Raw genomic sequence first — 12,709 nt, 5'->3', positions numbered from 1 at the left:
ATATTGTGTAGCATACAACATACTATGAATATGTGGGCACTTGTGCCTGGAGAGTACTGCAAGGCTCCACCGGATGTATCCAAGCACCGGAACCGTGATTTCAACATCCCGAACACACGCTCTATGATTATTCTTGTTTGTCGTGTGCCTCATTATGGCATTCTTGCATGTGTGTGTGTGTGCATTTCTGATGGGTGTCATCAACCACGGCTCCAGTGCGTAGCCAGCATCCCCACAAGGTGACCTTGTGTGATGTCCCCCCTGGCGAATACCTGTTACACCTGTGAGGCATGCCAGATATGGGAGTCATGGTAGCTTCCAGGGCTGCCAGCGCACACATCCATGATAATGCCCTGCGCATTGCACACGACCTGGCAATTGATGGAGGGGTATCCCTTGCGGTTTATGTAGCGTCTACCCTGCTCCTGGGTGGTAACTTAATTTCTATGTGCGTACAGTCTATCGCACCCAGTACCTCCGGTATTGTGCCACACGGTGGAAGCGCGCATATTGCTAGCCAACTCCTCCTGAGATCTGGGGAAATTTATGTGCTCATGGGCATGTGGTAACATGGCATCCAGGAACTGGTGTAGTACCCTGGATGCTGATGCCTGTGAGATGCCCATTATGTCCCGGTTGGCCTTTGAAAGGTACCTGTAGCCAGTATTCGCAAGCTCACACATACCTTTGTGTCCACTGGGATGGGCTCCCTTCTGTTGGCTCTTGTTCTCAGGAGCAGCCGGCACAGCTCCACTATTTGCTGTAACGTGTCCCTGTCCACCCTGTAGCGCTCTACTATCTCCAGGTCTCGCAGCCCCTGGTAGGTCACCCTTGGTCTGAACACTCTCCTTCTCCTGTGAGGCCTACGGTAGTTGTCGGCACAATCCTCCGCAACTCCGTCTGTCTCTGCCACATACCTATGCATCACGGCCACGGCGGCACCCAGCATATACATATTAAAAGTTCCCCGTCTGTTTACACCCCACGGTGCGGCGTTTGGAAATCGCGCTGTGTGTTGTGTGCATTCCCACTTTATACTGTTGTGCTGTATACCCGGTGATGTCATTGGGTGTGTCTGTGCAGCCGTATCCATGGATTAATTTCGGTGTTTTACGGTTGCAACTGCTACGGTATTGCCTTTAGTGTTACATTACAGTTGCCTGCATTGGCTTAGCTTTGCATCTTACATTACTGCATCCTGCAGGCACATGGCATCTGATGCATTTTATCTGCAGCCGCAGTTATGCTACCTCTGTACTTGGCTGTGCTATTTCGGTTCTTTGTTCTTTGCATTTCTACTACATCCCCTACTATCTTTGCATTCATATGCCTCCCCTTTCCCGTTATGCAGGAGTCTGCATACAGAGTTGTCGGCTGCCGCCGTTTGCCCTTCCTGGATTGATTGGTGTTGATTGCTCATTACGGCTCCAATTACACTGCTTCCGCATTTCCTCATATTCTCCGCATTACCTTCCTATATCCGTGGCTGTTGACGGGGAGGCCGTCACATGACTGTGTTGGGGAACGTAGTCATCCTCGTGCACATGCATCTGTGCGCGCATTATGTACTCTCAGCACATCTATTTCCTCACACGCCAGTCCTGATGCTGTGATGTGCATTGTACAGCCCACATTTGCTGACCTCCAATATCCTTCCTCCTACAGTGGCACACCCCTCTGTGGTTGACATGTATCTCATGTAGGCCACTCCTCGGTGTAGTACCGCTGCGCCGTTTGCTCCATCCTTACACCGGCGCCGTTTTTGCGATTCACTATTATCTGCCTCATTTGCATGGAATTGACTACTAATACATGGTTACGGCGCCAAACACTGCCACCACTCCTTGACAACCATTGCGCTGGGGTTGAAGCTTTACATACATACTATGGTGTGTGGTGGCTGTGCAGCTGATGTGTGTTATACTGCTCTTTTAGGACATTTTCATATTATTTCATTGCTTTGCAACTTCTGTGCACATATCCGGGGGGTCTGCTGTTCTTTCTACGTACGTGCCATTTATGTCATTTTTTACATTTTGTGCATATTTTCTTTGGACATTCTCGGTGCCTTTCCACATTGGCATATTGCACCTGTATGATACCTGACTTTGACAGCCTTCCGTTACTCCTCGGTCATGTTTGGGGAAATGTAAACCATTTTTTTTGGTTTACATTGCCGTGCCCTTACGCTACGCCTGCGCCACTTTGTGGATCGCTATTTGCCTTCATTTGCATGGTGCAATACCGCACACAGTGTGTTTTGCATACCTACGCTGGGGGCGGAGACGGTCCGGCACACGCCGGTAGTGCACGTGGAATTCATTCATACCTGAATCGCTCAGCAGCCATATTTGGCGTTATAACGCCGATGCTATGCTGGCGCCTGGCGCAAGGTTCATGAATCCCGGGGATAGAATGTTTTGCTAAGGCATTTCTCTGATCTAATTTCTTGATGTCATAAGTATGATTATATATCCTATCTTTCAGTCTCCTAGTGGTCATGCCTACATAAAATGCATGACATTGTCCACAATTTGCTAAATATATAAGGTTCGTGTCATTGCATGAAGCACAAAACCTGGGTTCAAATTTGTATTTCAAAATAGGATGTATAAAAATTTGTTCTTTTGAAATCATATTGCACATGTTACATTTGCAACATGCAAAAGTGCCATACTTCTTAAATTATCTGAAATGCCTAGCTTCTGGATAATTATGTTCAATACAGAGTAACCTTTTTAAATTCTTACTATTTCTGTAAGTAAAACTCGGTCTAGTTCCTACTATCTTCTTTATATCCATATCCATGTTAAGTACATGCCAATTATCAGATATGATCCTGATAATGGCTTTGTTGTCATTAGTAAATCCAGTGATAAAGGTCACCTTGGGTTCTTTATTAACTTTATCTGATCTTTTATGATGTCTGAAGTTCCATTGATTAACCTCTGACTTACCATTAAGTATTAAATTCTTGGTGGCTCTAACTATCTCATGGTTATAGCTCCTTTCTAGAAATAACCCTTCTAATAAATCTGCTTGTTCTTTTAGTATCAATGGATCTTGACAGAGTCTAGCAAGATAATGATATATGCTTTAGTTAATCTACCATTGCTATCTACAGATGTATGGCCATATATACCTATATAGATATATATATCTGCTTACACATATATCTATGTCCGTGTATACCTACATAGATATATATCTGCATACATATATGTAACTTGCTGTGTATATGTGGACATATATGTGTAGACATATATATGTGTCGATGTAGGCATTTACATGTATATATGTTCATATATATTTATGTATATGTATATATTTCTAAATATATATCTACATATATAGATATGTTGCATCTGTTTAGATATTAATATATTTACACACACACACACACACACACACACATACATCTAAATGCTGGAATACATTCTCTGTACTGTTGCATGACTGGGCTGGATGATATGTTTCTGAAAACATCAGAGTTATGTATATCTGGCATGGCTTAGTGGCAAATCACTTTGTCTATGGTATGCAGGGTCCTGGGCTCAAGCCTTGCAGAGGCTGTTTATTTTGTTGCTGGGCAGAACATGGGTCATTGGATACAAAGTGATTAAGGCACTTTAAAGCAGTTGTAAGCAGGTTTGCGTGGAGGTAAGCACTGCTAACTTCTGGTTACAGTGTCTTATACTCAGCTTCTAAATTGCTTAACCTGTGTAGGCATTGCTTATCACCATGCAAACAGGCTTAATCCTGCTTACTGCTGCTTACAAGTGCTAACTGCTGCTTACCCCTGTACTAAATTCTTTAAAAGAAAAGAAAAATGGGTTGATAGGGAAGTTTTGAAAAAAGGGGCACATAGAGGGAAAGACAGTAGGGAAAATAGCCAGGGATGTGCAGGAAGGGTGTAGGGAAGGTCCATAGCTGCCCATTTCTTCTACAGCAACAGCTGTGCATATACACTGAATCTGGAGGTAGATTTGGACACTCAAACCCCTGGAAGAGGTGTGAGGACAACAATAATAAGTTGTGATGCCAATTAGACTGCATTACATGTGTCCAGTGGACATGTGTGTGAAATGGACAACTATGCATGGGGTGAGATTATTTGTGGGAACAGATTGCCCTTTTTTTTTAGGTGAGAGTGGGATGTTGGGGAGGGGCAGTAGGTATATTAGGGGAGGTAGGTTGGGTAGGTTAACAGACAAGACAAACAAGACACATTCATAGGTGGTATATGACACATGTGTGGGGTAAACACTTTGATTGGGAGGGGTGTTGGGATATCGGAACCCCACAAGCCCCCTAGTGGTAACAGTGGGGCTGAGGTCCTCACCCATGGGCAGTCACCACTGCACCTTCACAGCCCCAAAGGCATCTGTGCTTGGGGCTGAATTGCAGTGCCATGCTGACTCTCTAATCATGACACATGGCCCTCAAGCTGGCATAGAATACTACCAAACTGCTCGTTGATCGCTCTACGCACTATGACCCCAACCTGGCGATGGGTGACAGGTGCCTGTCTGCACCCACTCCCAGGGGGGATGAGCCCCATCCCCTGAGGTGGTTCCACCCAAAGGTGGTGCAGGACCAACGGACAGGGACGTCCCAGGTTGGGCCCAAGACATGCTGGTGCCCAGTGCCATGGCCAGCTGAGGTGGGACAGGTGTGTCTACTGAGACCAGCTTTCCCAAGCATGCTATAGTGTTTAGATTTCATCATCATTTGTGGGTTAGTAATAGTCATCACATTCCAGGGTTAGCTATAACAGCATGCATAGATATTCCCATTAACCCAGACACCAGATATGGAACAATAGCATAGCAAACAGAACACATGCATATATGGGGCCACAGTGGTAATAAGAACAGCATGCAGGTACATTGATGGCACCATGCCACTAATGTTGGAATAATTCAATATAGCACATGCATGGGAACCATGAAAATATGTATCAAACAATTGGACATTATCAGAGTCATTACATACCAGTTGGGGTGAGTATGTTGATTATTGTAGGAGATATGGTGGGGGAGAGAAATATGTCAATTAACAACTAGTATATTCCTGTAGTCCACATTACTTTCCTAGTCAGTGCTGTTATCTGTACCTTACACTACCCTATAACCCTAGTTTGAACAGTGATATGGCTGTCGTTATCATTACACATAAACCAGATTTACCTGCAGTATACACCTCTTACCTGGTATACCTGTGGAGGCAATGTTTGTTAACACTAACTAACTGTTTCTACACATGCTCCCTGATTCTGGGTTGTTGTTTTGCACATAGCTATCCAACTCATTCTGCACAGACACTGGCCATATGTTGACCACATGCTGGTGTGCCAGGACATATCTAGAATATTGCCCTCTTCCACCTTTAGTGACCTGACACACACATATACATGCTTTGCTACACAGTTATATTATGTAGCACAGTGTGGGTGACAGTGATCAGTGATACTTTATTATTCAGAGAAACTGCAACACTCACAATTCCCTACAATAGCAGAGTGAACAGTACCAGTACAGGTTATAATGGTCTGTTTTTCTCAGCACAGTATTCGTATCCAACGTACCTGTGGGAGCAATGTTTGTTAGCACTAACTGACTGTTGCCACACAAAGTTCCAGATTACACATTAGTATTATGCACATACATCTCACTCTGTCACTGTACACACTCTGATCACAGCTTGACAACATGGGAGTGTAGATAGAACATACTTGAAATATTACTCTCCTAACAGTTTGGGGGGCTTGCTACAGTGACAGGTGTGTTCTCATGATGTTTGACAATCACTTGTATTCCCTGTTTACTGGCTAAACATCTGGGATCATCCCACAGACTTACTAGGGATACAGGGGGACAGGCAGCAGATATGGGCACAAATACTGGACATTCTGCCTCATCTGTATAGTTGTGGGGTATGAATCTGTATGCAGTCTAATTCCACTCCCAGGATTCAGACCATGGCTATGTCTGCTATAACTTAAACACTGTCCATCACAGCTGTGTCTGCTGTATAGATATTGCTGTATATCTCCAATCTGCTTTCTATCTTATTAATCCCCTGTGCTTTTGCATTCTGACCTTGTATTACAACACTCATATACAGATTTCCTAGGCTATTATATATTTTCGGATAGTGTGGGCGACAGTGATGTGTAATACCTCATTATTCAGAGCAACAGCATATCATTCTTGTATTTCTGGCCACAGTGTTGGTATCTGACAGACCTGTGGGAGGAATGTTTATTAGCACTACCTGAATGTTCCCACACACAGTACCAGATCCCACATTACACTTATGCACTTACATCTCACTCTGACCACATTTTGACAAGTTGGGGTGTAAATGGGACATACGTGGCTTCTTAGTCACATAAGGTATTGGGGAGTTGCTTTTGTGCCAGCTTTGTTCTCATAGCTGTGTGTCAATCAGTTGTATTTCCTGTTTGCTGCATATACGTCTGGGATCATCCCACTGATTTCCCAGGGGGACAGGTTGATAGGCAACAGATATGGGCCACTTTAATTGACATTCCAGGCATATCTGTATAGCTGTGGGGTAAGATTCTGTATGCAGACTACTACTACTGGCAGAATTCAAACCGTGGCTGTTCGTGCTAAAAAAACAAGAGTTCAAATCTCAACTGCATGTGCTATTCGTTTTTTGTTGTCTGAAGTTTCCCTGTTTACTCTCTATGTGTCTCTCAGTTGTACTAAATGGCCTCCGGGGATTACACCTGTCATATACAGCCATTCCTACTCATTCAATTTTAACATTCCTACACATTCAATTTTAAGTGCACGGTGTGGGTAACAGTGCTTAATACTACAGTGCTATTACATGATTGCATATCTATATTACTGTATGATACCAGGATATACACATCCAGTCCAGTAGTTAAACCTGTTTTGTCAGGCTATTACACTTTTATTGACTTACAAATAATATGAGACTCTTCCTGCCATATTCTCTAGTGTATGCAGTATTTGCCTTGAACAATACAGGTTTTATACATGCAATTAATTTACTACTACTTTTATTTTTATTTCCTATGACAGTAAATGCATGAGTATTACTGACCTGTCTCACGTCGCAACCTCGCCAGGCAACTGATTTAGGCCTCCTGGTACACAGCCCACTCCATTGCAGCTGTGGGGGACATAAGAGGAATAATTAGCCATACCTATCCATGATATACCTGAGCTGGCAATTATTACACACATACTGGGGTGATACTTACACATGGTTGGAACATCCCCTAACACTCTAGCCTCTTGGAGCCACTCTTTCTAGAGGTCCCCCTTATGCCATTTCAGGTCAGCATAGTGGTGCATGACCTGCTCACCAGTTTGGAGTATGCCAGTGGCACTGGTGAGCTCACAGGCAAGATGGTCCAAGGCCTCCGCCTTATATTGGGAGCCCTGGTACTGGCCCTGCAGCAGTCTCTGAACATGGTCATTAACTAGGAGTCCTGGCATGACCTTGGACTTCTGGATGCACCAACGCTGCACCCAAAGTGCACACCTTCTCCCCTTTCTGCCATAGTGCCTGCAAGGGGAAGCTACAACCAATTATGAGATGTATTTCCACCTCTTGGGTTTAAGTAGGGTCGATTTCCCACACTTTTCTATGATTGGCCAGTTTTGAAAAGGCTAAGCTATGGGCAAACCTGCTTACCTAGGGTTGGCATTGTTTAAAGGGGTATACCACTGGACACAATGAGCTAGCTGGTCTACACAGTGCTCACACCTCCTAAGCTGCCCTGTGCAATGCTTAGCATTGCTTACATTAGACTTTCCATTATAATGTCTTTTTGGCATTGCGTTATTAATCATTATACCTTATATGTATGCCTGGTATCCATGATTAATGTGTACGTACACTCTATGGGGTCCTTGTGTTTTATTGGGGACTTCAACACTCTATTACAATTACACCTCACTTCTGGGCTTACTGCTGTACTCCAGTTCACATATTTATGTTATGTAGTGGGTTATGGAACATATGACTGTATACTAATTTTTTTCACAGGTTTAGTTTGGTTATACTATGGTGAGGACTTGTTTGCTGCTACCTCATTCTTCTGTAGTTCTGTGATGGCTTGGTGGTTAACTACTGTGACTATGGAATATAGGGTCCTGGGTTTGAGACTTGCATGGCTGTTTATTTTGTTGATGGGCAGAACAAGGACCATTGGATACAGAGTGATTAAGGCACTTTTGAGCAGTTGTAAGCAGGTTTGTGCAGTGGTAAGCACTGCTAACCTGCCGTTACATCTGCTTACAGAGAGTTAGCTTCAGAATTGCTTAGCCAGTGTAGGCATTGCTTACCGCCATGCAAACGGGCTTAAGCCCACTTACTAGTGCTTAAATATGCTTACTACTGCTTATTTGTGCTTAAACCTGCTTACTAGTGCCTTATTCATTATGACACTGACACCTCACATGTGCATTTACTGCAGTACTCTAGTTCATAAATATATGTTATTTAGTGGGTTATGCAACATAAATATTACTCATAACGTGCTTTGCCATGGAAAATGGAATGTGCTGCAGTGGGACTCAAACCAGGACTGCCTGCTCGTAAGGCAAATGCTCTGCCCACTCCACTATTGCTATGCTGATTCATTTGTATATATCTTCCTTGTTATTCTCTTCAGCCATTTAAGCTGCATTAACCGTAGCTAAGCGATGGGCACACCCGTGCAGCAATGGTTAGCTTTAATCTGATTTTTAAATAAAAATAAAAGGGTTTCTTCATTTTATATATATATATATATATATATATATATATATATATATATATATATATATATATATATATATATATATATATATATAGATAGATATAGATATATACACTGCTGCTGTTGTACACAAGGGGGACTGTTGGTGGGGATATGCGGACACCTATGAGTGGTCTCGCTCGTTTCTTACCCTTTTCTGCTGTTCTGCATTGCGGGGGCATGTATATTCTGAGAGCTCTGCTCTCAGACACGCCCCCTGCACTCTTACATACTCCATGTAAGATTAGGAGCTCAGGCAGCGCACCTCATTAATATGCATGGCACGCTGCCATCCTGCTCCTAAATGGTCGTTTCCGTGCAAGACTAAGCTAGTCCTGCACAGGATATTAATAAATCTGGGGGGATGTCTCTCACTTCCACCCCTTATAGTAATTTGACTTTCAAGTCCTTGCCACCCCTCTTTCATTGCTATTATCTGTTGTGTAAGGTACTTACATACTTTTCCTACCCACCACTCTAGGACACCCCTTGTTAAAATCCAGTCCTTAAGCTGTATTAGCAAACCCTAATACAAGACTGGACAACATAGATATGCAATTTCTAAATGTTTATGTAGCCAGCTTGGTGGATATGAGCATCCCGAGACAATGTAGCAATTGTTTCATCTTCTCAGAAAACTAATTATTCCTTAAAAAATGTACACAGAATGCAAGAGATATAAATACAGACTTTCCTTAGATGCAAAAAAATCTTGCTTTGTCTCAAAGACAAGGACTAGCTTTGCACTGAGCAGCATTCTACTTTCCCAAGTGATGATGCCACAATATGTACAGAAAAAAGATTTATTTTAATAGTTGTAAAACTGTAGACATGGTGCACTGTAATTAGTATAAACCAAGAACAATGCAGAAAAAAATGCCATTGAAGATCCAAATTGGTAAAATCAAAGATTTTAATAATAAGATTGAGCACTATTGTCTCAATAAGACTTCATCAGAATAACCACGAAACAACCATCAATTATTTTATACTCTGCTTCTAGCATTTTTGTTGGATAATTAAAAACTGTGAATCATCATTTCAAATTTTTAAGATACAGGATGTTAAAAATACATATACATACAACATTGTAAGTCTATTTTTTACTCAGTAAATAAGACATACCTTACTTAAAAATGCAGACAAAATAAGTTATAATTGTTCAACCTTCATATTCAAAACTGGGGCTATGGAAACATTCTTTAAGCCCTGGATGGAGAGAAGCACATAATCTAAGCTACCACATAAGCTCTGAATTGCACAGCCATCTCTTTGAGTCTCCAGATTTTTTCCTAGATGCCAAAGGAGAATGTTTTGAATCTATTATAGCTAAAAAACACAAATCCAAACTAGCAAAACCGAAACAAAAAAAGAAAACGAGCAGGCAATGGAATATCCAACTGTTTATTGTACGTAAGCGCTTTCACTAAACAAAATACTTCAGCTTCTTCAGACAAGTAAAAACTATTCACTTCCCAGTTTAAAAACCAAATTTGTGCTAGGTTTTTAAACTGGGAAGTGAATAGTTTTTACTTGTCTGAAGAAGATGAAGTATTTTGCTCAGTGAAAGCGCTTACGTACAATAAACAGTTGGATATTCCATTGCCTGCTCATTTTCTTTTTTTGTTTCGAAACTATTATAGCTGGTAGAGTGATTTTATAAGGCATTGTTCTTGTTCTTGTTAGTGATATCAAACAGATGTTCATAAATGTGTGCCTTAAATGCACACTGCTTTTCCAACATAATATGCTGGGCAGTTGTCACACTTAGCCAAATATATAACTCAAGAGGTGGAACAATTTCCTTTGCAAAATGTTATTCTAGTTTTAAGAATGTTGTTAACACCAGGATTTTTGTCTTAACAATGTATGCACACTGTTTACAGCTTCCACAGGTTGAAGTACCACAAACCGATGGTGTATTTTCTGGTATTTTCTTTTCAAAAAGCTGTTTAAACTTCTTCCCAGTTTTGTTAATGAACGTGGGTTTAGCACCCATCTTGCTATACACATCTGTGTTTACTCTAAAAATGTTCCAGTTCCTTCTTACTATTTCCCTTATCTCTCTTTAGGAAATTGATTGTGTTGTATAATAAGTGCTTTTTCGTATTTAGCCTCCTGTTTTTCATTAGATGATTTATCTAAGCCAAGACCCAACAAGAGCTTGTACTTGTCCCTCCCATTCACTGAAACTTCTTTAATCAGACCTTTGACTAAATTCATGGGGTAACCTCTTACTAAAACATGTTTTCAGTTTGACTAGTTCACCCCATCCTTCCTCATGTTGTGAGATCATTTTTGTTATTCTTATTGCCTGATCTTTCAATAAGATTTTATTTTGAGTGTTGGGGCAGATGCTTGTAAAATGTAAATATGTTTTACAGAATGTCTCTTTCCTGTAAACATTGGATTTAAATCCATTGACTAAATGAGAAATAAGAACATCTAAGTAACTCATACTCACCGTGTTCCACCTACAGAAGAATTTTAAAAATCCTGTGGTGCTGTTCAGATATTCCACAAAAGGATGTATCTCTACCTCTGTACCATCCCATAAAGTAAAGATGTCATCCAAAAATCTCAGACAGGAGTGGAGATTTGTTGAATATCCACCATTAAGCACATATCTGCTTTCCCAGTCAAGTAGGACTATGTTGGCATCAGCCGGGGAGTAAGCTGCACCATTGCTACACCCCTTATCTGTCAGAAGAAGTCTTCCTTCAAAAAAAATATAATTATTGTCCAAAATAAGGAACATAAGTTCCACTATTAAAGATACTTTATACTTTATCATTAGCTAGAGAGGACTGTGTGGTAAGGGTTTCATGAAATAGTTCAAGTCCTTCATATTTGGATATAACAGAAAATAAATCAGTGGCATCAATGGGAAAGAATATCAGTTCTTTCTTCCAAATGCTATTCTTTAGATGTCCCAGAAGTCCCAGGGATATTTTACAAGGTAGGGGATTGTTTCTACAACATAGGTTATCCATTTATCAACCAAAATTGCAAGGGGGTGAGATTTTGACCCATGTGCTGAAATAATTTGTCTGAAGGGAGGTTCTATCATGTTCATATGAATTTTCAGAATTCCAAACACAGGAATAATTGGTTTAGACTTTAATAGAAACTTATAGGTCAATTATCTGGCCCAACGCATACTATTCTAAGTAGGAATCAATTCTTTGATAAGCAATATTTATTTAATTTTGGGATATAGGGGTATATTAGATGTGTTATGCAACATATCCAGTAACAAGTTAGAATAATCCTGTGGGTCAAACAAGTCTATCCCACCCTCCTTATCAGGTTTCATGATACATATGTTCTTATCTTTTCTAAGTGCATCCAAAAGAACTTTTTCTTTACTAGTAAGAATGCTTACGACCCATTTTTGTTGAGAATGCATCTTATAAATGTCCCCCATTACTGCCCTTTCAAAAACTTGTATGATAGTACATTTAATCCCCCACTTCACCATACGTTTTCTAAATGACTATTATGATGTGTGACATGAGCTACATTTTGATTATTTTCCTGAAAAAGTATGTTAAAATTCAATTCTTTAGTATATAACTTAAGCTCTATTGTAGAATCTGCAACATCAACAAATCTAGTAAGTACAAATGTAAAACCTTTAAGGAATAAAGTAAAATGGCCTTCGGTAATGGGAATGTTAGTGTAATTATAAATGTTGAAACCTTTGAATGAAAAAATAATGCCATCATTTCCTGTAGTTATCCCCCCTCCCCATTTCTGATAAACTTTTATGGGGGGGATGGTATGTTTGTTGAAAATACTGTCCTGAGTCTATTCCCTGTTTTGATCGACTTGCTAGTCTCTTGGACCATCTTGGCTACATGAAAATCCTGGACTAAATGGGAAATATATCTACCACTTCTG

The sequence above is a fragment of the Protopterus annectens genome, chromosome 2.part1, assembly GCF_019279795.1.
Source record: "Protopterus annectens isolate FY-2018-M chromosome 2.part1, PAN1.0, whole genome shotgun sequence".
NCBI lineage: Eukaryota > Metazoa > Chordata > Ceratodontiformes > Protopteridae > Protopterus > Protopterus annectens.
This window is presented reverse-complemented; position numbering follows the sequence as displayed.